This window comes from Amblyomma americanum, chromosome 5 (genome assembly GCF_052857255.1).
Source record: "Amblyomma americanum isolate KBUSLIRL-KWMA chromosome 5, ASM5285725v1, whole genome shotgun sequence".
Taxonomy (NCBI): domain Eukaryota; kingdom Metazoa; phylum Arthropoda; class Arachnida; order Ixodida; family Ixodidae; genus Amblyomma; species Amblyomma americanum.
The window spans coordinates 123961093-123985546 of NC_135501.1; the positions used below are offsets into that span (position 1 = coordinate 123961093).

The window sequence follows — 24454 nt, forward strand, 5'->3', positions numbered from 1 at the left end:
TCCCTTCAAGCGTTGCTGTTCTGAGTGGCAGTTCCACTGCAATTGGAACAGTGCCCCTTTCATCAACTATCAACACTCCCATGAGTGCTGAGCATACAGCTAAAAGTAAAAAGGAAAACGAAAAATCCTTCTCAAGAACCATGCAGAAAATTCTGGGCAGAGCTGTGGAGCAAACATAAAATTTCATTTACCGCATCATCCCTGATACTAGTTTTCTCCCCTTTATTTATGGTGCCATGCTCTGATTTTCGATTGCAAGCCAACACCCGCATTTCGGATGTTCAAATTTGAAAACAATAGGTCGACTTGCAAGCGCGTAAATGCAGTATATTGCTCATATTGCGTCCTTGAGGTGTAAATATATACATCTGCTGTGAAAGCCTGCCCTCACTGGAAACCTTGTTCGTTTCAGCGACAATGCTCAAGGTGCTGCGGCTGCTGCTAGAAATACGGCAGCAGCACCGGGAAATCCTGCAGAGGCTGAGCCGGCTGGAGCAAGCTCGGCAAGAGCCGAGGACACGGTCACCATCTCCTCCCGTGAGCTCCCTCCCGCCACAGTGCCCTCAGCTGCCAGCCTTCACTATTGAAGACTGAGGCGGCAGAAGCTGCTGTCAGAGATGACAGAGTAGCAGCTGCCCTGGTAATTTAATTTTTAATTCAATGTTTTATTGCAGTAGTCTGTTGGGTGCTTAATGTAGTTGAGATATTTATTGAAAAATCTGAGCCCCAGAAGTAGATGCTTGCCATGCCTAAGCCATAATCATGCGGTTCTTGTATAAATTTTCAGCTAATATAGTGGGAATGGATGAATTTTGAAAAGTCCGCACATAGTAGGGTTACTGTGACATTGTTAATAGTCTGTTTTATTACAACTGAAAATTCCGGAAACAGTCGCGCCCACTTATACCGAACATGAGAGTTGCATTGATTACTTTATAGTAAGTCTAATTCCTGTATTACAGTGAAAAATCCAAACTCCCTTACAGAATTAACATTTGTTTCTTTTTGATTCAAAATAAGTGCCTTAATTGTTTTTGCTTCTTTTACATTCGAAATGAATGCATTGTTTCTGTTCCTTCTAAAATCGGATTCAACGTTTCTTCAAAATAGACCCTATTTAATGCACTTTCTAAGCTCCCAAGCGCAGTCATGTGCTCCTTATCAAGATCCTTGGCGATCAGCTGACTGCAGGCACTATGCAATTAATCCCCATTGCCGCTTTCACGGCAGCTAGTGGTAGGTCAGGCCTCTTGTCATTAGCTTCCTACTAGTTCAGTGCTTGTAGTTCACATGGCATATTCGTTTAAAAGTATCAACTAGGGTTCATGACCTCTGCAACAAAGCGCACAAGATGATACAAAGGAAAGAAATTAACACGGACAGCACAGCTGTATCTCGGGGTATATAGCAAAATTTCAGCTGATGGAAAAGGTGCGAAGGAAACAGGGCGAGAATTAACAAGAGTAAATAACATTTTGATTAGTAATTATCTGCTGTCATTGACATATAGCACATGCTTGGCCACGTGAGCAAGTTCTTCACTGATACTGTGGGGTACTAAGGCAAGGTTTACCTGCTTGGATATATGTGGGTGTAACTCTGATGATTCAGACGAAAATCTCTGTTACCTTGAAGTTTGAATTATAGAGTACTGTATCTGTGCTGCTAACAATGCTTTCAAGAGACATTTTAAGGCTGTCTTGATTTATTTATTCACAGGACTATGTTATGCTCTACTACTATTTGTGGCACATTCCTTAAAAGTATTGAGCCTCATGAAGCTAGTGTAGTGTAATGTTAAGTCTATTTTTGGTATATATTTTGTTCACAAAGCTTGGCTGAGTTAAGGTGGCACACAAATTATTTTAATTTTTGGTTTGAGACGATTGACGGAGAGTGCTGTTTCGGAGCTAATTTTTTTACAGTATTCGTTGTTTTCCAATTAGGAGAACGCTTTGATCAGCCTTTTGCCTGGCTATTGCTTTTTATGCCTTTCATTAATTGAAGTGCAGTACTCCACTCCAACCAGGACAGTTTCAAGAACTATAGATGCCAATTTTAGTTGCATATTTTTTCTGTAGTGATGCATAAGACATGAATCACCGTGGAGTATTCCCTTACGAGTGCTAAACAATTTAATATTGAACTTCTTGCTGCTGTTACGGTGGTCAAAATTTAAGCAGTGTTTTTCACATGAGGTGTAAAAAAAACACTATAATTGCTGCTGTGTTGTAGCAGGTATACTACGATTACTTTCGAAGTCACACCGTGGTCGTTGCTATTGCGTTCTACAAGTTAAGTGGTTATAGAATGTGATTTTTTATGTTAAATAACAGTTGGGCAACTGCAAATTTTTCCTTTCAGAGGAAGCAGCTTCTCCGCCTAGGCGGGAACAATCTGAAGGAGGTGGCGGCGAATGTGATGAGTGCTGTGATGGGGGTGGCTGTGCAGAGACTATTAAGCCTGCGGGGGAGAAAAGGAAAACGGCCATTCGTTGGCACAAAGCTGTGCAGGGTGGCAACAGGTATACCTGATTTTGAATTTCTGTAGCTTTTAATTTAGAAATATTAAGATTCCTGCTTTTAAACATGTACAAGTTTTTCCAAGCTATTTTCTTGCTGTATCTTACTGTAATTTTTTATAACAGCTGAAGAATATTCTGTTGCTGTGTTTATGTGATTAGTTTGGGGGTCTAAGTCATATAAAACTTCATAAAAAAGCAGCAGATGCCCTCAATCAAACCAATCATTTCTATTTGCCTTATTGTAATCCGTTGTCATGAACTTCCTTGCAATGGCCGCTTTGACGTTGACTGCAGTGTCTACATGATAGCTCATTTTTTTTGCATTTCACTACTGTACAGTCCTTGTGTTGTTCGTTGGGATACCTTGTGTGTCAGTAACGTGTGGTTTTTCTTTGTCAAATCATGAACTTGGATTTCCATATGCTTGCAAGAAGTGTATCGTTATAAAAGTTGCATTTCTTGGTCTTAATGCACACTCACCTTGCACAGATGCCATCTGCGAGAGGCAGGGTGTCGACATCCTGGCAGCACAAGGTTTCATTGGCAGGTGGCTGCCCGGTGCGTGCGACCGAGGGGGCGGCCGAAAGAGGCGCTATGCCCAAGCTTTCGAGCCTCCTGAGTCTCACGCTCCTTCTGAGGAGCCACGAACTCCTTCGGGCTCAGCGCCACCTGTTAGCCCCTGTGCTGTGTCAGCACCCTGCCCAGGCCTGTCCTGCCCTGTCCTGCCCTGCAACCCCTCCAGGCATGGCCATCATGTCCCCCTCAGGGGTCCACCCAAGCTCTGCCATTTCCCGTGCACCCCCACAGCCTCCTCCTCACGCCCAGTCACCCCACGCAGCACCCTTGCCACATAAATTATTGCCCCACGGGCACATGAAAAATAAAAAAAAACAATTTTCTGAAATTTCTGTTTGCTTGTTTCATTTGGTAGCTGCTAGAAATTAGGTAAAAAATGTGCATGAATTATTGTTTGCAAATCAAAATACTTATGCAATGAAAATACTGCATGCAGTTATGAAATTTTAATGGGAGTTCGAACCAATTGCATATGCAGCTAGAAGTCCCACGGTATTGAAAACCACGGACGGGACCTCTAAATGCATGCGATAATTCTGCACTTGAAATGCCTAGAGGTAGCCAAGATATGCCGGTATCCGAAAGGCCACTATTCGGCCATATTGGGACCACTATTCGGCCATATTGGAGCCACTATTCGGCCATATTGGGCCCTATATTGGCAGTGATGTTCGGGCCATTCTTGGCATTCAGATTGGCTGAACATCAACCCAATCTTGGCGGGAATGTTGGGCTATGCTTGGAAAGAGTTGCGATTTGCCTAAATGCCAACGAAGGGCCGATATTCGCGACAATTTTCGCCAATGATATACCATCGGTCGCCCGTTATTGGCTTGCTGCTTCGGTAATAATAATAATTGGTTTATTAACAAAGAAATGGCGCAGTATATGTCTCATACATCGTTGGGCACCTGAAACGTGCCCTAAGGGAAGAGATAAAGGAGAGAGTGAAAGAAGAAAGGAAGAAAGTGGTGCCGCAGTGGAGGGCACTGGAATAATTTTGATCATCTGGGGATCTTTAATGTGCACTGACATCGCACAGCACATGGGCGCCTTAGCGTTTTGCCTCCATAAAAAGGCAGCCGCTACGGTCGGGTTCGAAACCGGGAGCTCCAGATCAATAGCCGAGCATCAAACCACTGAGCCACCGCAGATGGTAATGCAGTGTATTAATAATAATAATCATAATAATGGTTTTGGGGGAAACGAAATGGCGCAGTATCTGTCTCATATATTGTTGGACACCTGAACCGCGCCCTAAGGGAAGAGACAAAGAAGAGAGTGAAGGAAGAGAGGAAGAAAGAGGTGCTGCAGTTGAGGGCTCCGGAATAATTTTGATCACCCGAGCATCTTTAACGTGCACTGACATCGCACAGCACACGGGCGCCTCAGCGTATTGCCTCCATAAAGACGCAGCCTCAAAGGTCGGGTTCGAAACCGGGAATTCCGGATCAGCAGCCGAGCGGCTAATCACTGAGCCACCGCGGCGGGTAATGCAGTGTATAATAATAATTGGTTTTAGTGGGAAGTAATGGCGCATTATCTGTCTCATATACCGTTGGACACCTGAACCGCGCCTTCACAACCTTCCTTTAATAAGGGCTGTGTGCTTGATGTCTAAGAAAAGTTGTTCGCATTGACTTTTAAACCTGGTGTTTACTGCTTACCACGACGAGCCGAAAACGTCACCGTAATCTCAAAAACGCAAACGTAGTCTTTACCGGGACCCAACGAGGTGGGTCATGCAGTGGTTAGAGCGATCAGCTACTGATGCGGAGTTCTCGTATTCTAACCCGACCGTGGCGGCTGCGTTTTCATGGAGGCAAACGTTAAGGCGCACAAGGCGCCCGTGAGCTCTTCGATGTCAGTGCAGGGTAAAGATTCCCAGGTGGTCGAAACTATTCCGGAGCCCTCCACTACGGCACCCCTTTTTTCCTTTCTTCTGTAACTCTCTGCTTTATCCCATCCCTTACGGCACGGTTGACGTGTCCAACGATATATCAGACATTGTGTCATTTCCTCTCAAGAAAAAAGAATTAATAATTACCTTTACCGGGCTCGAACCCGACTGCGAAAGAGAAAGAGAGAGAACAACCTTATTTGTCACGTGAGGGTTGGCAGTTAGGACAGGTAAGCTTAGTGAGGCCCTCAGGTGGGGGCGGCGTCTTGAGCCCACGAGACAAGTGCGAGTGGTGTCTTCTTGTTTGGTCTTGCGAGAAGTTGGATCCTACCCAAAAAGGAGATAGCTGGCAGTAATTTTTTGGGGGGCGGGTAACCTTCTTATCCTCCGAGAATGTGCACCTGAGTGGCAAAAACTCCTTGGCAGCAATTAGGACACACGGAGTCATATTCTCCCGACAACGAACTGTAACGTTGAGTGTGTTCCGCACAGTGGATTGGCAGCGCACCCACCCTTTCATCCTGGCAGGTGGCGGTTAATGGTTCATTGCGAGAGGTTGGTCATCCAATGAACGCTTCGGCCTACTGCTGCAGTGCCGCGTATCTGGCACCACATTTTCAGTGATAATGCATGCAGCCCACATCCTTCTCACTACCGCCACATACCTTAAAGGGGCCATGGCAGCCCATTTTCACGCATACTCTGCTTATCGCCTTTTATTCTCAACAGATTAAATTACAATTCCCCTAATTTTCACTATATTCTGCGCGGTAAATATTTTTAATATGAATTTTTTTCGTTTCTTTTGCGAGCTGATTCCTGCTCTGGCAACCTCTGATCGCTGACGTAGCGAGCAAATACACGGCGCGCGTCGTCTGCTGCGAGCTGTTGAGGTGCTTGCATGGACACCATAGACAGCGGTCGCTCTAAAGGTTTTTTACTTGTAGCCTAGCGAAATAAAACTCATTTTCTCTGTTCTCTTTTAGGAAGCCTTCAACTCAGTACGCGAGCTGAGTGATCCTTGGGAAAGCAGACTTGCTCGGGGCGCCCACTTTCCGATTATTGAGCAAACAGAAATCGATGGACCCCAGCTTTATTATTTACTCTTAGAAGTGAGCTTTTCTTATGTTATGAGTGTGGTCTCTTCTGCACAGTCAAGTGCTCCCGTATGCAAAAAGCCGCACGTGCCATGCATGCCTTCGCCAATGTGCGCCGTGAAAGCCGCGGCGTCTTGTAGCTAGCCACCAAGTTCTTGTACGCTATTCGTCGCTCGATAATTAAACACAGATTATCAAAGGGTACACTACAGTAACCTTGAGGCACGGAAGGAGCAGAGAAAAGTGGCGAGTGTGATGACTTCAGCGCTGCATATACTCGTTTGTAAGTCGAACATAGATTTAGTTCGACTCATAGAACCTTTTTTGCAGGAATCAAGCCGGTTGCAAAACCCTACATGATTCGAATACTGTCACTGTGCGCACCGATGAATAGTCGCTGCCGTCTAAATGAATCCTTCTAAATAATAGTACAGTATTTTACTGTGCGTGCGCTTTGTGACCCCGGAGTGGGACGATTACAACTGCAGCCCCGCGCTGAGATTGTTTACATGGCTGTGCGAAAACAGTACTGCTCGTTTGTGTGGCACAAAACGCCAGGTGGGTTATCCTTTTCTTAAACATTACATACTCTTGCTCACAAATTGCACTTTCACTCATTTGCCCACCATGATAACACTGCAATATAAGCGCCGATGATATTATATCGCATGCATAAAAAACGCTTCGCGGAGAATACCGGCGATTTCCGCTAATTGTGTTTGCTTTCTCTTATGTCACCAAAATTTAATTATAGATCGGTATAGCAAAAATACGCTGAGATATTACCTGAATTAATGAAAACACAAGATTTGTTGTTCACAGTCGACGCCGAAGGCTGCAGCCAGCAGCCTTCTGCACGTACTATGCAGATCGGGTCACATATATCGGCACTTCTCCCTTATAGTACTCGCGTCGTTCTATGTAAGCAGTCGTAGCTTCCAGGGCACTGTAGCCAAAACTACTCTAGACAGCTATTTGCAGGCGCTAAAACCTGCGAATTCGCTGTCCGCAATCGCCGAAATCGCGCACACGAATCCTGCGTACTCCCTAGGCCTCGTCATGAAAGGAGCTGGCGGTCCACCTTCGGTCGAAATTCAAACATCTGGCAATTGTTACCCGCTGATTAGTAAGAAAGTGTGAAGATATAAAATGGAGCCACTCGTTTCATTTTTTTCTATAAGGATAAGGTACACAAGCACCATTTTTGGGCTGTCTAATCACCGGGCGTGAAGCTCTCTCTCGGCCGCACAAGCCCAAGTGACGGCGACGAGCGGAACCGCCGTGCGGCGTTTTCTCCCGTGCCGCTCAATTGCATCGCCGATAGGTGCTCTATGCGCTGGCAACGAATGAAAGCACATCTTAGCTGGTGCACGCACATTGCGTATGTCGCCGTGGCTAGCATGAGGTCCAATAAATTTTAAAATTTCTAAGTTTATAGAATGTCATACCAACTAGTTCCCAACCACTCTCTTCTGGCTCCCACTAAGCTGGCTCTTTAATAATATTACGATACGCGATCGTTGATCGTGCTGGCGTCGTCGTTGGTCTAGCGTGGCAGACCAGTGCGTCAGCGATAGCATTTGTATACCGATCAGCCCACCGACCGTCGATCGCCGTCGCATCGGTCTATAGTGTGACCGGACCCTACCTATACCGAAGAGAAACAGTGTTACTCTTGTTATCGCTTCTGCGGTACCAGTCATTGATATATGGGGGACGACTGCTACTTCGATCGCCTGCGAAAGTACAGGGGAGAATGAGACCTCGCTGTGCATATTGCAGCGACGAGAGCAGACGACGTTGCTCTGCGCGTGTTCTAATGACGACCCGAGAGCATTCAATATGGCGGTCACTGCCGGTGGGTGGAGTCTCCCGGTCTCAATTGCGATCGTACTTTTTAGAAAATACTGCGCGTCCAGAGAAGCCAAATTTCGGAAATTGAATGATAAGCTCTTGCATTAGTTAATGAAGCAGAAAACTGCAACTTGAGAACGACCAACCCGCCTCGGTGGCTCACTGGTTAGAGCACTCGGCTACTGATCCGGAGTTACCGGGTTGGAACCCGTCCACGGCGGCTGCGTTTTTCTGGAGACAAGACGCTAAGGCGCCCGTATTGTGCGTTATGTAACTGCACGTTAAAGATCTCCAGGTGTCGAAATTATTCCGGAGCCCTCTACTACGGCACCTCTCTCTTAATGTCTTCTTGCACTCTCTCCTTTATCCCTTCACTTACGGCGCGGTTTGGGTGTCCAACGTTATAGGACACAGATACTGCGAATTTTCCTTTCCGCCAAAACCAATTATTATTATTATTATCATAATTATTAAGAACGACCATGTCATGGCCCTTTTAAAGATTGACTGATGCCTCCGCGGACCCATGAAGCCAGTTATGCGACGTTTTTTTTTCTTCAAAACCATCGCAGTCTAAAACGTCATAAAACCTAACGCCGATGAACACAATGAACACCGACGGCCTATAGAAGTACAGGCTAGCGCTCGGTTTAGGCGCCGACGGCGGCTCAGTAACCTCATAGCATTCACACCGTTCAAGGTCGGTTCAAGGTCAAACGCGCGCAAACGGCGCACACGGAGCGCATGGTAGACACAGCCAAGAACCTACGGAGGGGAGTAGTAATGCTATCGCTTTAAAAACGGCGCGAATACGAAGGGACAAGAAGAGGCACAAAGGCGCATCCACAGCGTGCCTCTTTTTGTCACTTCCTCGTAGCTCAGTTTTATGGCATTCGCTATGAACCGACTAGCCCAACACCATGTCTTACCACTGAAGACGTCTCTGAAAGACAATGCAGAGCACTAGACCGGAGCTAAGGCTGAGCACATCAGAAAGAGGAAGTGCCACTACGATTTCATGTATTTCTGTTTTTACACTTTTCTCAGGGGAACAATAACTTTGCAGAAATGACACTGACATTTGTTGAAAGAGCTGGTTCACAGTGCCGGTCCATCGTTTTAAACTTCCATGAGCTGTGTAAAAAAAACAACATACCAACAGGTGCAGCCACATATTGCACTGCGGTGATGAATCGACGTCTAAGGGAAGTCAAATGAATTCATTCTTGCAAAGGCCGTTGCAAGACTTCCCAGAAGATAATTGCGTCCTTAAAATGAAAGAAGCAACTTTCTATTATTTTAGTAACATCACACTGTCGGCCTTTCACTGATGACACAAAAATGGCGTTTTTCTGAATGTAAGTTTTCAATGGGCACTGTTTTCGTATATAACTTGTAAAAGTTTGTGAGCACAGTCGGAATGCGCAAAGAATGAACTAAATTTTTTTGCAGAATTACTCGAAACGTGATGGTAATCGTCTCGCAAAAACAAAGCGAGTAATAACATGCCTTGCATAAACATGGACTAAATCTAGCCTGCGCTGGCAGGCTAGAGAAGATGATCACGTTGCATGGCTTCCATGGAAGAACTCCGAATAAAACTTGGAAAACTCCGGGGAATTGATGAATAGAAATACCGGCAAAGTAAATATTCCGCAAAGCATAGCAAATTCTTCATCAAAATAGCATAATGCCGGAGCACTTCACACTAACTGAGAGCATAATCTGGCAATAGGACTACCGCAGGACAATTCTGAACAAACATTTGGGGTGAAAACATTAGAGCAGTGGTCCATAGACGTATAAACCGCTTTAAGAGTCATGTGTTGATATCGTGTAATATTTCTGCTAAGTAGCTTTGAATCGCATGTAGGTAGAAGGGGGTTGCTGAATGTTTCTCTTCGAGCAGTCGCAATTTCCCACGTGAGCGCAAATCGCAGCTCTCCTTTGGCAGCAACGTGTTCCCTCGTACTTGAACATTTGGAAACAGATTATGCTCGCCATCTTCACAATTTCACGGATGGTTCTTTGGACAAGGTCACGCAAGCTTGCGTAGCGGCTTTTTACATTCCTTCTACGGACTCTAAGTGGTCTGTACGCTTTACTGCTGTCGTATCCTCCACACCGTCGAATGTGTTGCCATTGAGGAAGGCTTTACAGAAGTCAGGGACTTATCTGGCTGAACCTGTTGTCATCCTGACTCATGATCCCCCCTCCAGAGGTTAGAGCACGGATTCCCTACTAATGCCTTGTATATAAGCTGTCTGCGCTTGGTGGAGAATTGCACTGGAGAGGCTTTACTCTATATTTCCAATGGGTGCCCTCTCACGTAGCAGTCAGCGGCAATGAGGTGGCAGACAGACTCGCCCATGAAGCTTCGTCAAGGAATCCATCAAAAAGAGTGCCTCAAGATGGAAAAATTCTCTACAGGAAAACTGTTCCCGATCATTTCACTTTCCTGTGGAGTGCACCCCTTAAACCATGTGTGACCAAAGGACTCAGAAGATTCCAGGCGACTCTACTACATTGAATTTGCACGGCCTCTGTTCGCATTCCTGCCTGGATGAAAGGATCAGCATGGCATCGTCTCTAATATTTTCTTTGTGCGGTGTGTGCGGTGATATCGATCATTATATTGTATACTGTCGAGATTACAACGCGGAAAGGTATGTGATGTTAATTTCCTTCAAGAAGACAGGAACCCTTCACAGTACAGTTCAGGACATTGTCTACCCTAGTGGAAACTAGACATGCAGAAGGGAGGCTGCACACCTTCTTTTAACCTTTCTGCAGTACACTGATCTTGTCTCTAAATGGTGGCAGTTGGAACGGATGATAGTCTACTTTGATTGAATGTGTGCGTAGATGGTGTTCTCTGAAGTGGACTAAGTTATACTGTGAGTGAATATGTGTACGAATTGTTACTCTGCAATCAACTATGTTCTACTGTGACTGAATATGTGCATAGATGGTGACTGCTGGTGTGGACTGTGATGTGGGCTGTGTGGAGTAATTGTGTGCAGCAGAATAAGCAAGGCTACTCCCAACTGTATCATTCAACATCTCAAATCAACTGAAATTAATGCGCGTGGAGCAATACACTTGAGTGAGCTTCTTCTGTCGCTTCGCAAAGTGGCAAAGAGTACAGGTCCTCGAAACCAAGGCAAAGAGTGCCACCACTAGTGTAACCGTGAAAGGCAAAGCGACAAGGCGACGCGGAGTTCCGCTTCCGCGAAGTGCAGCGGAAGAGCCAACCTTTGCAACTTTTACTTGAAGAATAGAAAACGCCGACACGGTCTGGAGTTCGGGCTCGCGAAACCTAAGCATTTGAACACACGCGAACCATGAGGGTGGGACTCCGTCGTTTCAGCTTATGGCATAAAATTTAACGGCAGTATTTTCGGCTTGTTCGCTAAATAAGCGACAGATCCTAAAGAGATGTTGAGGACTTCAGATTTGTAATTGTGAGTTTGACCAGCTTCTTTTAGTGCGAAAGCGCTACTTGAAGATGTGTTACCGGCGCCCAAACAGTGTGTGTGTGAAGCTGGACCTTGACGATAACCTTTGGGAGCTTACCATAGTAGCCGCCGGCCATGCAGAAATAAAATGAATATTGCCGAGACTGGCTTTCGAACCCTCTTGCGCTGCGTACTGCACATCGTCGTCTTCAGCAACTTCCGTCGTTGGAGCAAAGAGATCTGATAAGCTTAAACGCAATCTGGGCTCAGGCTGAGTCTAATACGGTTGCTACATGTACCGAGGGCCCAGCAAACAAACGAGATTAAATGCACGCTTTCGTATGTCTACTCGGTTTACCAACTTTCAAATCTTCCTACCGTTTTTGCTAACCACCCAGTGAGACGAGGTTTAGCGAGCAGCAGGCGTTGAAATTTCCACCATTTTGTAGCGAAAGGTACACTACGGTAGCTTTTCGAGCATTCAGCGTGACGGCGCCGTGGCCACCGTGGTGGAGCCACCACACTACTCGGTAACCTGGTTGGTCATGTGGTGCGTGGTTGGCCACGTGGTGCGGAGCAGCTGCTGGCTCTGCGGCGTGCCGGCACGACCAAGTGAGGGGAGTGGGCAGGGGGAGAGAGTGAATCCGCTTCCAGGAACGAAGATGAAGAAGGAATGCCCAGTGAAACAGAGCGGTGAAAGACTGACTTTTCAATTCGACTCAGTGTGTTCAACTCGGCCAGCTGTAGCTATCGCACCTCTCCAGCTTTAAGCCGAACAAAAACACTGTCAATTTTTTTTTTCATTCGGCACAAGGTTATGTCTTCTCTACTTCTGTCCTGGAAAGGCAGATATAGATACTGAGATAAATGTTTGCGGCGTAGAAGCACTAGACAAAAAATGCAGTGGCTTAGCTCGGCTATGCCAGGATATATCTAACGTAAGCAAGTGTGAAACTCCCTTGTTGGCCCAGTTCACATATTCCACAACGTATGAAGCACAGGCATAAACGTCCAGTATTAACTGTAGGTCCATGTTTGATTTCAGCATCGAGGCTATCCAAAGATTGGAGGGTTCGCGTCACTCTTACTCCTATTCTTTATGCTAACGGCTTGTTGTTCTTCAGTTCCTTGAGCCCGTCGCTGAAGCCTCTCGGTCGCATTCCATCGATCATCACGGGCATCTTCAGTGAAGTAGAACTCGGGTCTCTCCTCCGGCTGCGGTCGCTGCTGCTAGCGGTCGAGACACCGGACATTAAACGTGCCTGTCCCGCGGCGGCATATTCACAGCGGCGTTTGACCAGTCGTTCGGCGCGCTGTTTGACTGTTTCCTGGCCGATTCATTTGAAACCTCTTCATCTTATTCCGCCGTGGATTTCAGGCCTCCTCCAGCTTATCAGAATTTTCGCCGCCCATACTGTCGCCTCAACTGTGGTGGCGGCGCTGGCCAGCTCTTCTTTTCAATCCTGTGACATCTTATCCCGCATGCGACGCAGCTGTCGAAGCCAGCGGAGTAGAGCGCAACGACGACGAACGCGGTGTCACGCCCTACCAAACGGCGGCGGCGACATGCGGCGCGCTGTGACTTCATTCCAGATGGCGCGGCGAGCGCGCGAATCACTAACTTTCCGCGGAGAGGTGGGCGTTGTGACTTCACGTGTCTCAACAGAGTACCGCCACGGCGAAATCGCAAGTTTGTGGCCAATAAATCTTTCGCTTTCAAAACATTTATCGCTGAAAAACTGAACACAGTCATGTCTGTTCAGTCAGCGGCACCCGATGCTAAGGAATGTGCACGAGCATCAATGCGCCACAAACCTAAGGACGTGATGCAATAGCTTGTTCTCTGCAATAGCGCTAATAAATTACCAGACAATCATTTCATAAACCTATCCATTCGATGTATTCTCAGGTTTTCAGAACAATCTTCCAAAGTAGAATTGATTTGTAAAGTGAAGTAGATGTTCATTTCTGAGTAACTGCCCAATATTACAAATCTGCTCCGTCTTTGAGGATTCCCTTCAAAAAAATTTGCTATCACTGTCATCACATTTGAGTGATTAATCATTTCGCTCTGGCCCTACATCATGCCAGCCGTACTGTTTAGCTCAGCTGGTAGACTGACTGCGCCGGTGATCCGGTGACTCAGCGTTCGAAGCCCTGAGGAAAAAGACTTTTTCTTTAGATACGATGTTTCTAAAGAACAATTCTTTCTCGTCTGGCCTTCGAACGCTGAGCCACCTGCTCAGTGGCGCAGTCACTCTACCAGCTCAGCTAACCGTTATGGCTAGCATGATGTAGGGCAGCTGCACTACAGCACCTCTCTTCCCTCTCTTAACTCCCTCCTTTATCCCTTCTCTTACGGCGCAATTCCGGTGTCCAACGATATATGAAACCGATACCGCAAGATTTACGTTCTCTCAAAACCAATTATTAATTATTATTACGATGTTTCTGTGCAAGTTTTTTTGTAGCCGTCTAGCTGCGATTGGGTCGCTGCCACTGAGCAATTACTCTCTTAGAAAAAATACAATTTCACTGGTTGTGCTCTAAAAAACAGACGAGCGTTGACTGCGAAGTACACACGAGAAGAATTTTCTGGTAAGGTTAAATACGTGTAAACATGTAGAAATCTTTTGCATCAATATATGCAGAAAATGTTCTTTCGAAAATTATGGAACGTTGAGAGAAAGGGTTGTCATCGTAACTACCATTTAACAAACAGGAAGAGTGAACTGACTCCCACAGGTTGTCAGCCGTAGTGGCCCCTCCTACCGGTGGTACGCCTCATTCTATTACAGCTTAGGACATGGATGTATACAGAAAACATTTGCCCCTAATGAGTGTACAGAACGCCAGCAATGACATTAACTACCCGCTTCGCGGTGAATAAATATTAACGGAGATCCCCTTTTCGGCAGAACTTATGTTTGGGACAATATGAGGGAGCCCGATGAGAAGGTTTCGAAGGATTTCAGTTCGCCAAATGTGGAGTAGCAGCGCCATGTCCAATCGTTAGCACCTACCAATATAGGAAGTGCATTGAAATGCGCCGCTCACAATTATATATGTACATTCGTGCCTGCACACACAGACCTGTGTGTAGCGGTGACACAAACACGAAGCACCAGGACGCACTGCGAATGGAACCATCAACCTATTCCTACTGTTGTCTATGCCACTTCAAGAAACACTCAAAGGTGCACTGGGATTTTGAGTGATTGTAGTTAAACTCTAACCACTTGAGCGCGTGATGCACAAAAAGTTTCGGTATCTCGCATTTTTTATTGACTCGCAAAAATGGCCATTATAACTAATGTAGCCAGATATTTCAATCTTCAACCATACAGTTTGGAAGAGAAAGCGGCAGAGGGTCAAATTTCAGTGCGAATGAAAATTGATTTTAGAGGAAAGCAAATAGCGCAGTACCTGTCTGCTACATCGGTGGACACCCGAACAGCGCCGTTAGGGAAGGAATAATGAAGGGAGAGAAAGAAGATAGTGGAGGGCTGCGGAGTAATTCTATGTGGCGATTTTTTTAATCGCTTCTCAGCCTATTACGGGCTAAGATCAAATGTGTAGTGCACTTTTTTAAGTGCACTGATAGACCACGGCGCATGAGCGCCTTTTCATCTCCATCCAGTAACATGCGATTGTCCGGACACCGTAGAATATCTGCTACGGGTCCAATTGGACTTATTTTTGGAAATGTGGCGGGGAGTTTGAAGGATGCTTCACTTCCGCCACCGGTTGGCCCGGTATTGCACTGCCTCCGGTATCGGCCTTGTCTTTAGCGCGTCTTTATTATCCTGTCATCCTATCCCATCTTTCAACTCTCCTACTATCGGCACGTGGTAGCACTTTTGGCTCGGCTTGAGCCAGTGGGCAGGCCTGTGCACTTTCCTTTTCGTTCTTCCTGGCAACAACTTCTCTCTCTCCATCGAAACACACCCGCCGCGGTCGGGTTCGAACCCGCAGACAGTGAAGTAGTAAGGAGTTTTCAATAAAATAATAATAAAAAGGAGGGAAAACATTTTGCAAGCCCCGGCATCTGCTATCGATACTGAAGCACCCGAGCTGGGGCAGCGGACATAAAGGATAGCAGGCAGAATGAAGAAATGAAATAAAAGAGGTGAGGGGACAGGAATAGAGAATAGGAGAGGTATTAACACAAACTATTTACTCAATAAGATATGCGTCCAGGTTGAGCGCGTGATTAGTCCGTGAAGGTGAAAGAATAAAAATTAATGTGGATTAGCTCACCCATTCCAAGATATACAAAGTGAAGGATATCGCCGTTCACTGGTTCATTAGTGTTGGCGTTGACAATGTTCTAGACGGCGATGGCTTTGAGCAAAGGAAAGGCGCATATCTCGCTCCTTGTATATGTGGACTCCTCATTCGTGCTTAGATTCGTGGTGAGAGAGGGATGTGGAATGAATGAATTAGCACTGACAGCGTTGTGTCTGACATGCGGCACTGCAGCAATACCTAGGCAGCAGCGTTCATTTGGTGATCAATCTCTCGCGATCAACCACAACTGCATGCGACCTCTCAGCGTGGCAGGGAGGGTACGCTGCCTATGCAGTGTGCGGAACGCAATCAAACCAAGCTTTTGACAACAACGCTTTATACATGAAAGCGAGATGATCTCCACAGACCCATGGAGCCGATGGTGCGAATTTACTTTCGTGAAAATGAACAGCCTTTGCAAATTATTCAACGAAAATATATTCTATGAACGCCGTCGGCTCACTTGTTTGGTTTTTGAGGTAAGGAAATGGCACAGTAACCGTCTCACATATCTCCGTGGACACCCGAACCATGCCGCAAAGGAAGGGATAAAGGAGGGAGCGAAAGAAGAGAAAACTGAAAACTGAGAGGTGCATTCAGAGGGAAGGCGCGGCGCTGCGCAGTGGCGGAACACCAGTGGCTCGGTGTGAGTAGGGATTGAGAGAGAGAAAAGGCGACGGCGCCGGCGGCGGCCACCTGCGCCGTGCGGGACGTCCTTCGCGCTCCGGCATACGCCGGCTCGCTCGCGCGAAGCGCGCTGTTGACTAGCGTAGTGAAGCTTTTCGCTTCAAAACACATGCGAGCAGCAAAATATTGACTACAACTGTAGTGGGGCGTCCAGGTGTTTATCGTCCAATGTATAACTCTGAAAGCGTTCGGTAACTGCGTGAACTACCTGGCGGACAACAGACTGGATGTCAAGCCCGTCTGTTCGAGGAACGCACAGAGGCTCACCAAGGTTTGCTCACGGGTGCGCGCACTGCCTTGCGGCCACAATAGCTTTCTTAGGGAGTCTGATAGCAAGCCCACCGCCCTATTAGCGGCAAGCATATCGCGACGAGCATAGGCGTGCGCGGCACAGTGAAGGAGCAGGTGCTCTAGTGTTTCCACTCAACACATTCGTCACACACATTACTCGTTGCTATTATTTCAAATAGCATAATTCCAGGAGAACTTCACACTAAGTGCATAGTTGGCAATATGGCTTCCGCAGAGTGAATCTTTACACACATTTTGGGTGAAAACACTAGAGGAGTGGCCAACTAACGTATAAATAGGTTTAAGAATCATCTGTTGAAATTATCTAATGTTTCTATTTAATACCTTTGCAGCGCTTATAGTTAGTAAGGTGTGTTCCTATTTCACGTTGTACAAAGAAGCTGGATGTTTCTTTTTGAGCAGTCAGGCGCTTGAGTGAGATCCTTCTGTCGCTACGCACAGTGGCATATATGACAGGTCGTCGGAACCAGGGCAAGGAGTGCTGTCACTAGTGTCACCGTGAAAGGCACAGCGACAAGACGATCCGAATTTCCGCTCATGCAAAGTGCTGCGGAAGAGCCAACCATTAAAGCGTTTAAATGAAGATCAGAAAAAGTCGACACTATATGGAGGTGCGAACTCGCGAAGCATAAGCTGCTGAGTACACGCGCAAACCACGACGTAGGGCTTGAACGCCGTCGTTTGAACTTTTAGCGTAAAATATAACGGCAGCTTTTCGGCTCGTTCGTTCAGTCAGCCACAGATCCTAAAGAGATGCTGGCAACTTCAGTGCTACATCTCTGGTCTTAACCATCTCATGTTAGTGCGAAAAGGCTACTTGGCGAGATCTAACCAGCTCACCGAGTGTGTGAAACTTGAACTTGAACATGACCTTTGAGAAATTACCATAGCAACAGCCCATGCAGAAATAAATTAAATATTCTTGAGACTGGCTTTCCAATCCTCTTCGGCACTCAGAGATGACCTGCGCAGGCCACTGAACGAGGGCACCATGCAGTCAGCGCTAACGCTCAGTCGAATACGGTTGATAGACGTGCCGGCGACCAAGCAAACAAACTAGATTAACCATTTCAAACTGATTTCGCCTTGTGTTAAATTGCAACACTTTCTTGTGCTGCGCATTGCAAGTCGTCGTCTTGTGGAGCGAAGACATCAGATCAGCTTGAACGCAGTCAGAGTTCACGCTGAGTCTAATAGGTTGCTAGATGTGCAAGCGACGTACCAAACAAATGAGATTAAATCAAATCTTTCGCAGAGCTACTCGGTTTACCAGCTTTAAACACTTCTTACCGCTTTTGATAACCTCACAGTGGGGCGAGGTTAGGCGAGCAGTAGGCGTTGAAATCTCCACCATTTTGTAGCGATAGCTACATTACGCTAGTATTTTGAGCCCTCAGCGTGGCGGCGCCGTGGCCACCGCGGCGACACTGCCACGGTGGTTGGTCACGTGGTGCGGAGCAAATGCGGCGGCTCGGCGCGCCGGCGAAACCGAGTTGGGTGTGGAGAGGGAGAGATGGGGGAGAGAGTGAATACACGTGCAGGAACAACTATGAAAAAGGAACGCCCAGCGAAACGGAGCGACGAAAGACTGATATTACAATTTGGTTCATCGAGTTCCACTCGGCGACCTGTAGCTATTGCTTCGCTCGAGGTTTAACCAGAGCTGAATTACAGCCAATTTTTTTTTTATTTTCACAGGGTAGAAGGTTGTTTTTTTCTGGTGCTGTGCCTGAAAAGGCAGATTTAAATTCTGAGAAAAAAAGGTAATTGGCGTAGAAGCATTAGACAAAAAGAGTTATCGCTGAAACACCGAACACAGTCGATCGTGTCTCTTCATTCAGCAGCACCCAGGGCTATAGTGTGGTGCATCACCATGAATGCGCAATTAACCTGACGTCCTGACGCAGTAGTTTGTTCTCTACAATAGCACTGATCGATCACCAGAACAGCCTTTCATAAACATATTCATTTCATCTATTCTGAGGCTTTTCACAAGAATCCTGAAAAGTGCAATGGGTTTGTAAAAGGGAGTAGGCATTCACTGCTGAGGAATTGCCAAATATTACAAATATATTCAGCCTTTGGGGATTCTCGTAATAAAATCACGTTCACCAGAAAACACAGGTTTTCGGGTTCTTCTTTCGGGCTCTCAATTGCGTGCACGCTGAGGAGGCATACATCGCGCTAGCTTTTGCAGATCCCGGCTCTAGAATAATCAGTACAGATTTGTGCCACGCGTGCATCAGCCGCCTCACAGCGGAGGTATCAATCTTGGCCTCCCCTCTCTAGAAGCGAACATTCGGTGACAGCGACCGCAGCCTCAAACACATCATCAGAGATGGATGGATGGAAACAACGTGTATTAGAAAAAAAGGAAAGAAAAAATCTTCAAGGGTGGTTTCCTACTGGTCCAGCAGTCCACGGGCTTGTGCCTCACATAAGGCCCGATCCACCAGCCATTTCTGGCCGGCGTGCTGAGTGGTCCGTAAAGCAGCCTCCCAGAAGAATGAGTGGGATTGAGGATGGGAATACTGCCTGTGGGGATGGAAATTCCCAAAGGTATTGGAAAAGTGGATCTGGGCATGCCACAGGTGTTACAATGAGGAGGAAAAGTGTTGTGAAAACATGAGGGACGCTGAGGTGAAATAAAGCAGCCCGCCTGTAATTGTCGCCATGTGGCGCTGGATAAGGGCGACAAAAAACTGTGGGGTGGTGATAATGTCATGCGGCTGAGTTTGTAGAATGCGGTGATTTGATGATATGTATAAATGACCAATGGGGCCTCTTGCGTAGGGTTGTGTACCTGATCGCCAGGGGTCCAGGAGGAGAGTTCTCGGGCCAGCGCATGAACGCGCTCTTTACCGGGGATCGAGGCAAGCCCAGCGATCCACGACAGAGTAACCGTTCGGTCGAGAAAGGTGGCTGTGGCAAGAATACAGCGTGTGGCCGGCGTCAGCACGCCCTTTAGGTAGTGGCGGTATGCGGCCTGGGAATCTGTGCAAATATCGGTTATGTTTTGGTCAATGGTGTATTGGGGCCAGCGCAAATGCGATGGAGGCTCCTTCCGAACCTGCAGGAGAATTAATTCGGATAGTGGCGGCGGCCCCACAGTGCCGTCTTCATAGGCTTCGACTGCTGTGAAGAATCCTGCTTTAGAATTTTCTGCCACGTCGACATAAAGGATATCAGAGCGGTTGTTGTGTGTTTTGTTGTAATGGCTCGCTCGACCCTGCCGCCTACCCTGATAGAAGCTTGCGCTCATATTGCGTGGTAGGGGCTTCTGATATATGTGATCCTGCTTGCACACAGAAATCATGTAAAGTGTAGGACTTGGGGTTGGAATGGGTGGATTGACACGGAGCTGTCGCAGTAGGCATTGTCCTATTTCCGTGCGACTCAGGCGGACTAATTGGCTGGTGCGCGGAGCCTCTAATAACTCGATCACGGTATTGTGGGTACCAGTGGCCAGGAAACGTTTCGTGCTAACCGTCCGTGGAAGACGTAGGGCGGATGTGACAGCCGTGCGTATTAGGATGTCTCCCTGTTGTGTTTGGCGCTGTGTGAGTATATGGTATGAGAGGTGGTATGTAATGCGGCTGATGTTTAACGCATTTGTCATATTGAGTTTCTCGCGATCAGACTGCCCATGATTGCGTGCTGCCACACGTTTGATTAGTGCAGCCACCTGTTTGGTCTGTCTTTGCAAGAGCTAAAGGGTAGGGGTAGCATCGAGTGTGTTGTTAATGAGAAGCCCGAGAATCTTCACCTGAGACACAATGGGCACTGGATTCCCACACATGTGCAGTTCAATGCGGGGAGTGGTCACAGGGCACGGGTTTCAGCTGCAAGAGTTTCGATTTATTCTGGGAGCAACGCAGACCTGTGTTTGCTAATTGGGTCGTGGTGATGTCTATGGCTAATTGCACGATATATTGGGCTGTTCCAATGGATCCTCCCGTTGTCCAGAGGGTTATATTATCGGCGTATATGGCTATGAGACCTCCCCGCGAAAATCTAGAAGAAGCGCCTCCTGCGGCTGGGCATAGTGATGACATTTCGGGAGCTCCGGGAAGCCCATTTGACCAACCGATTTACACGTTTCTCGAAGACATCATAGGGTCGCCGCCTCTTTGCTCTAACCACATCCAACATACCACTCTCATGGAAGAGTGCGTACGTATTAAAGCCCAGAAGAGAAGCGCCCTCCACGTGCGCCCTCTCCCGCGAACATTAATCGTGAAGACCATAATGGCCGGCGCCTGGCGCTGGCGCAAGCCGTGGCCTGTCACGAAGGATCGAACCTCGGCGTACTCTACGTGTATGACCACGGCCCCACCATGGAGGATGGCACACGGCCGCAGTCGTCCACAAATCCAAAGCGGCGAACGGCTTTCCTTTCCGTGCTCCTGACACAACACAGGCGGAGGAGGTTGCCATTGCGTTGACTGCATCTAATCGAACTTCCAAGACAATTATTTCCGACTCTCGAGAGTCTTGTCGGATCGTCGAGCCGGGCTGGGTACCGTACCTCGCCTACAGCTTTCTCGAAAACAGCGTCTACACAGGGGACCCCGCACACTCGAATATCGTTATGTATCCTGCTCACCTAGGCCTTGTGGGAAATGAGGCAGCTGACGGCGCAGCCCGCGCGTTCTCTCACATTTCATCCCCCTCCGACCCGGCGATAAGAAATTCGAATACACATACGGTACTCCTTCAAAGACTATTTCAGTCTGCCAATCTGGCCAGGGCTGTATCCCCGCACGTGAAAAGGGGGAGGAGCGGCGTCTGCTCCGCCAGCATCCTAATATTTTGCATTCCCCGGAAGCTCTAGAACTCTTCGGCGCTTTTTTCTCGGGCATCAGTCTGCAGTGTGCGGAAAATTTTTCGGACATCTACCACATGGTGAGGGCCTGACCCTCCAACCCTGCTATCCCCTTCGCCCCTACCCCACCAGGAAAGACTGGGAGGCGTCCCTGCTCGGGTGCTCTGACCTACAGGCCCAAAATGCCCTGGTTGAGCATGCGAGCAGCGGGCGACGCTACTAGCGCCCCATACTATGGAGCTAAACCTCGTGTTTGTCAGGGCCGGCCTCTTTTCGGTCCAATGATAGCTCCCTGCGCCTTTTTCGAGACAACAAAAGTCTTTCCCTACCACTACCACCACCTCTCGGGCTCCTCATATAACATGTATTGAAAACCAGGACAACGCTGTTTTGAACGTGCTTCGAAGGCTCGGAGTTAATTCTTAGGGCTGTTCTTTGTCACCTACGCTCACAGTTTACAATATACTCATTTATAAAAAAATTGCGTACTCCTCACTGAATCTTCGCGGTCTGTCGCGAACCTTGGAGGAACGCCTGCAAAGACTGTTAGCTACGGGCCTCCGCGTGTGTTTGGAAGTTCGCCGAGCTACCTCAAGCGCTCTGATAAATGGTGAGGAAAGACAGCCTCCGTCTGCAGGGTTACGAACAACATATACCTGCAGGCGTATTTTTAACCTGATAACCCAGCATTCCATTAGCATGCGTGCTTCATAAACGAGATGTAAGACATATACATCGTTTTTCAGCACCGCCGCCAGCTCCTTCCATGATAAGAATTTTGGAAGGGAGACACAGAAAATCCCCCAAGGCTTTTAGTTACCCGTGCAGTTAAGTTCTCTGTCGAAGGCATAATAAGTAAATCTGGCATAAGGATAATTAGAAAGCCTCACAAACACAAGCCGTTCAAAAGCGTTGTTATTTACCTTTGCTGTGTTTACTTAAATTAAGCTTACTTTTTGTTAACCAGTCTGTGTTTATTCATATCTCTTGTCTATATTGTATTGTGTACTGTTATCGTAACATTAAAGGCGCTTTTCTTTGCACAATACTGTTCCTTCACCTCACGCTTGAACTTTGTTTTATATATCATCATACCTCCCTGCGCCTTTTTTCGAGACAATAAAAGCCTTTCCCTACCACCATCACCTCTCGGGCTCCTCAACAAAATGTATTGATAACCACGAGAACCCTGTTGCGAACGTGCTTCGAAGGCTTGGAGGTAAGTCTTAGGGCTGTTCTCTGTCACCTACGCTCACAGTTTACAATGCACTCATTTATAAAAAAAATTACGTACTCCTCAGTGAATCTTCACGGTCTGTCGCAAACCTCGGAGGAACGCCTGCAAAGACTATTACCTACGGGTCTGCGAGTGTATTTGGAAGTTCGTCAAGCTAGGAAGAGCAGTCTCCGTTAGTAGTCTTACGACCAACGTAGACCTTCAGGCGCATTTTCAACCTGATAACCCAGCATTTAAGGCACCCATCAGGATCAGTGCTTCATAACCGAGATGGATGTCACATAGATCGTTTTTAAGCACCGCCGAAAGCTCCTTGTATGATAAGAATTTTGGAAGGGAGACACAGAAAATCCCCCATGGCTTTTAATTTCCTGTACAGTACATTTGTCTCTAGAAGGCAAAATAAGGAAATCTGGCATTAGGATATTTAGAAAGCCTCACAAACACATGCCGTACGCTGGTCACATTTATGTGCATACTGATGGTTCCAATCTTTAAAATTAATCGTCGTCCACATTTGTGCTTCCGCACATGCATGAGCGACAGAAATATTAAGTGGCTCCTTCGACAGAATCAACGACTGCGGAGATCTGCGCTATTTATTTTGCTCTCCAGTTCATCTCCTCGATGCGAGAAACGAGTATGCGGATAATCTTTACCCATTCCCAATACGCGCTGAAATCTTCCGACAGCGCTAGTTCCATACCATGTAAAGCTAGACTGGTATACGAAGTTCGTGGCTAGGCAAGCACACTCCAAAGACCTGACTTCTGGCCTTCTGCTATCGCGAGGCGCATTGCGCCGTTTCTTGAAGAACATGCGTTGTGAAATAAACGGTAAGCTCTGGTTGGAGCCAAACCATATTTGTTCTGATCTGCAGTTATCGATCCGTTGCTGGGTTTCAATACTCGATTGTTTATCAGCAGAACCTTAGAAACACTCCTTCACCGCTTTCGTAAATGAACGGTTTACATGAAGCACTTTCTGCATTGAACTGTCCGCGCTGAGATTTCAAGGTGTGCGTGTTGCCAAAAAAATGACAATGTGGCTCGCCTCTTATTGGGTTTCCCAGTGCACGACAACGTAAGGTCGCGATTAAAGAGAGACTTGAGCACTCCTGTCGAAAGACTCTCTAGTCTACAAAAGCTCTTAAGCCTGTGGCCGACATAGAACTCCAAAATCAAGCACTTGAGGCATTGATAGCATTCCTTGAGGACAGCAGCATCTTTGGAACACACTAGCTTAGGAGAAAATGAGTCAATGCTAGTGTGCTTAACTCTCTGTGAGTGAATGCTTATTTTTATTTTTGTCATTCTTATGATGCAATGTTTCAAAAGCTTTGGTATTTATCTTTCCTGTATTTACATAAATTAAGCTTACTTTTTGTTAACCAGTCTCTGTTTAATCATATCTCTTGTCTATATTGTATTGTGTGCTGTTATCTTAACATTCAAGGCGTTATTCTTTGCACAATATTGTTCCTTCACCTCACGCCTGAACTTTGTTTTGTATTGTGTATACTGTTTGAATTTACTTTATGTTAGGTAGAACTGTACATCGTCGGATCAAGTGGCTGCTATGAATTAGTGAAAAGCAGTAGCCGGAGCTGCAATGCTGCATTAACCTCACCTTTATTGTTCATTAAAAAAAAACGTGCCCAACTGGCTCCCTGAGACAGTGCACACTTCAGGAGG

General features: G+C 46.9%; 2 pseudogenes; both read left to right on the top strand.

Annotated features, from left to right (window-relative positions):
• Positions 1–417: 417 nt before the first annotated feature.
• LOC144134163 (uncharacterized) lies at positions 418–3378 on the top strand (annotated as a pseudogene).
• Positions 3379–14947: 11569 nt separating this feature from the next.
• LOC144135604 (U2 spliceosomal RNA) lies at positions 14948–15198 on the top strand (annotated as a pseudogene).
• The last annotated feature ends 9256 nt before the right edge of the window (positions 15199–24454 follow it).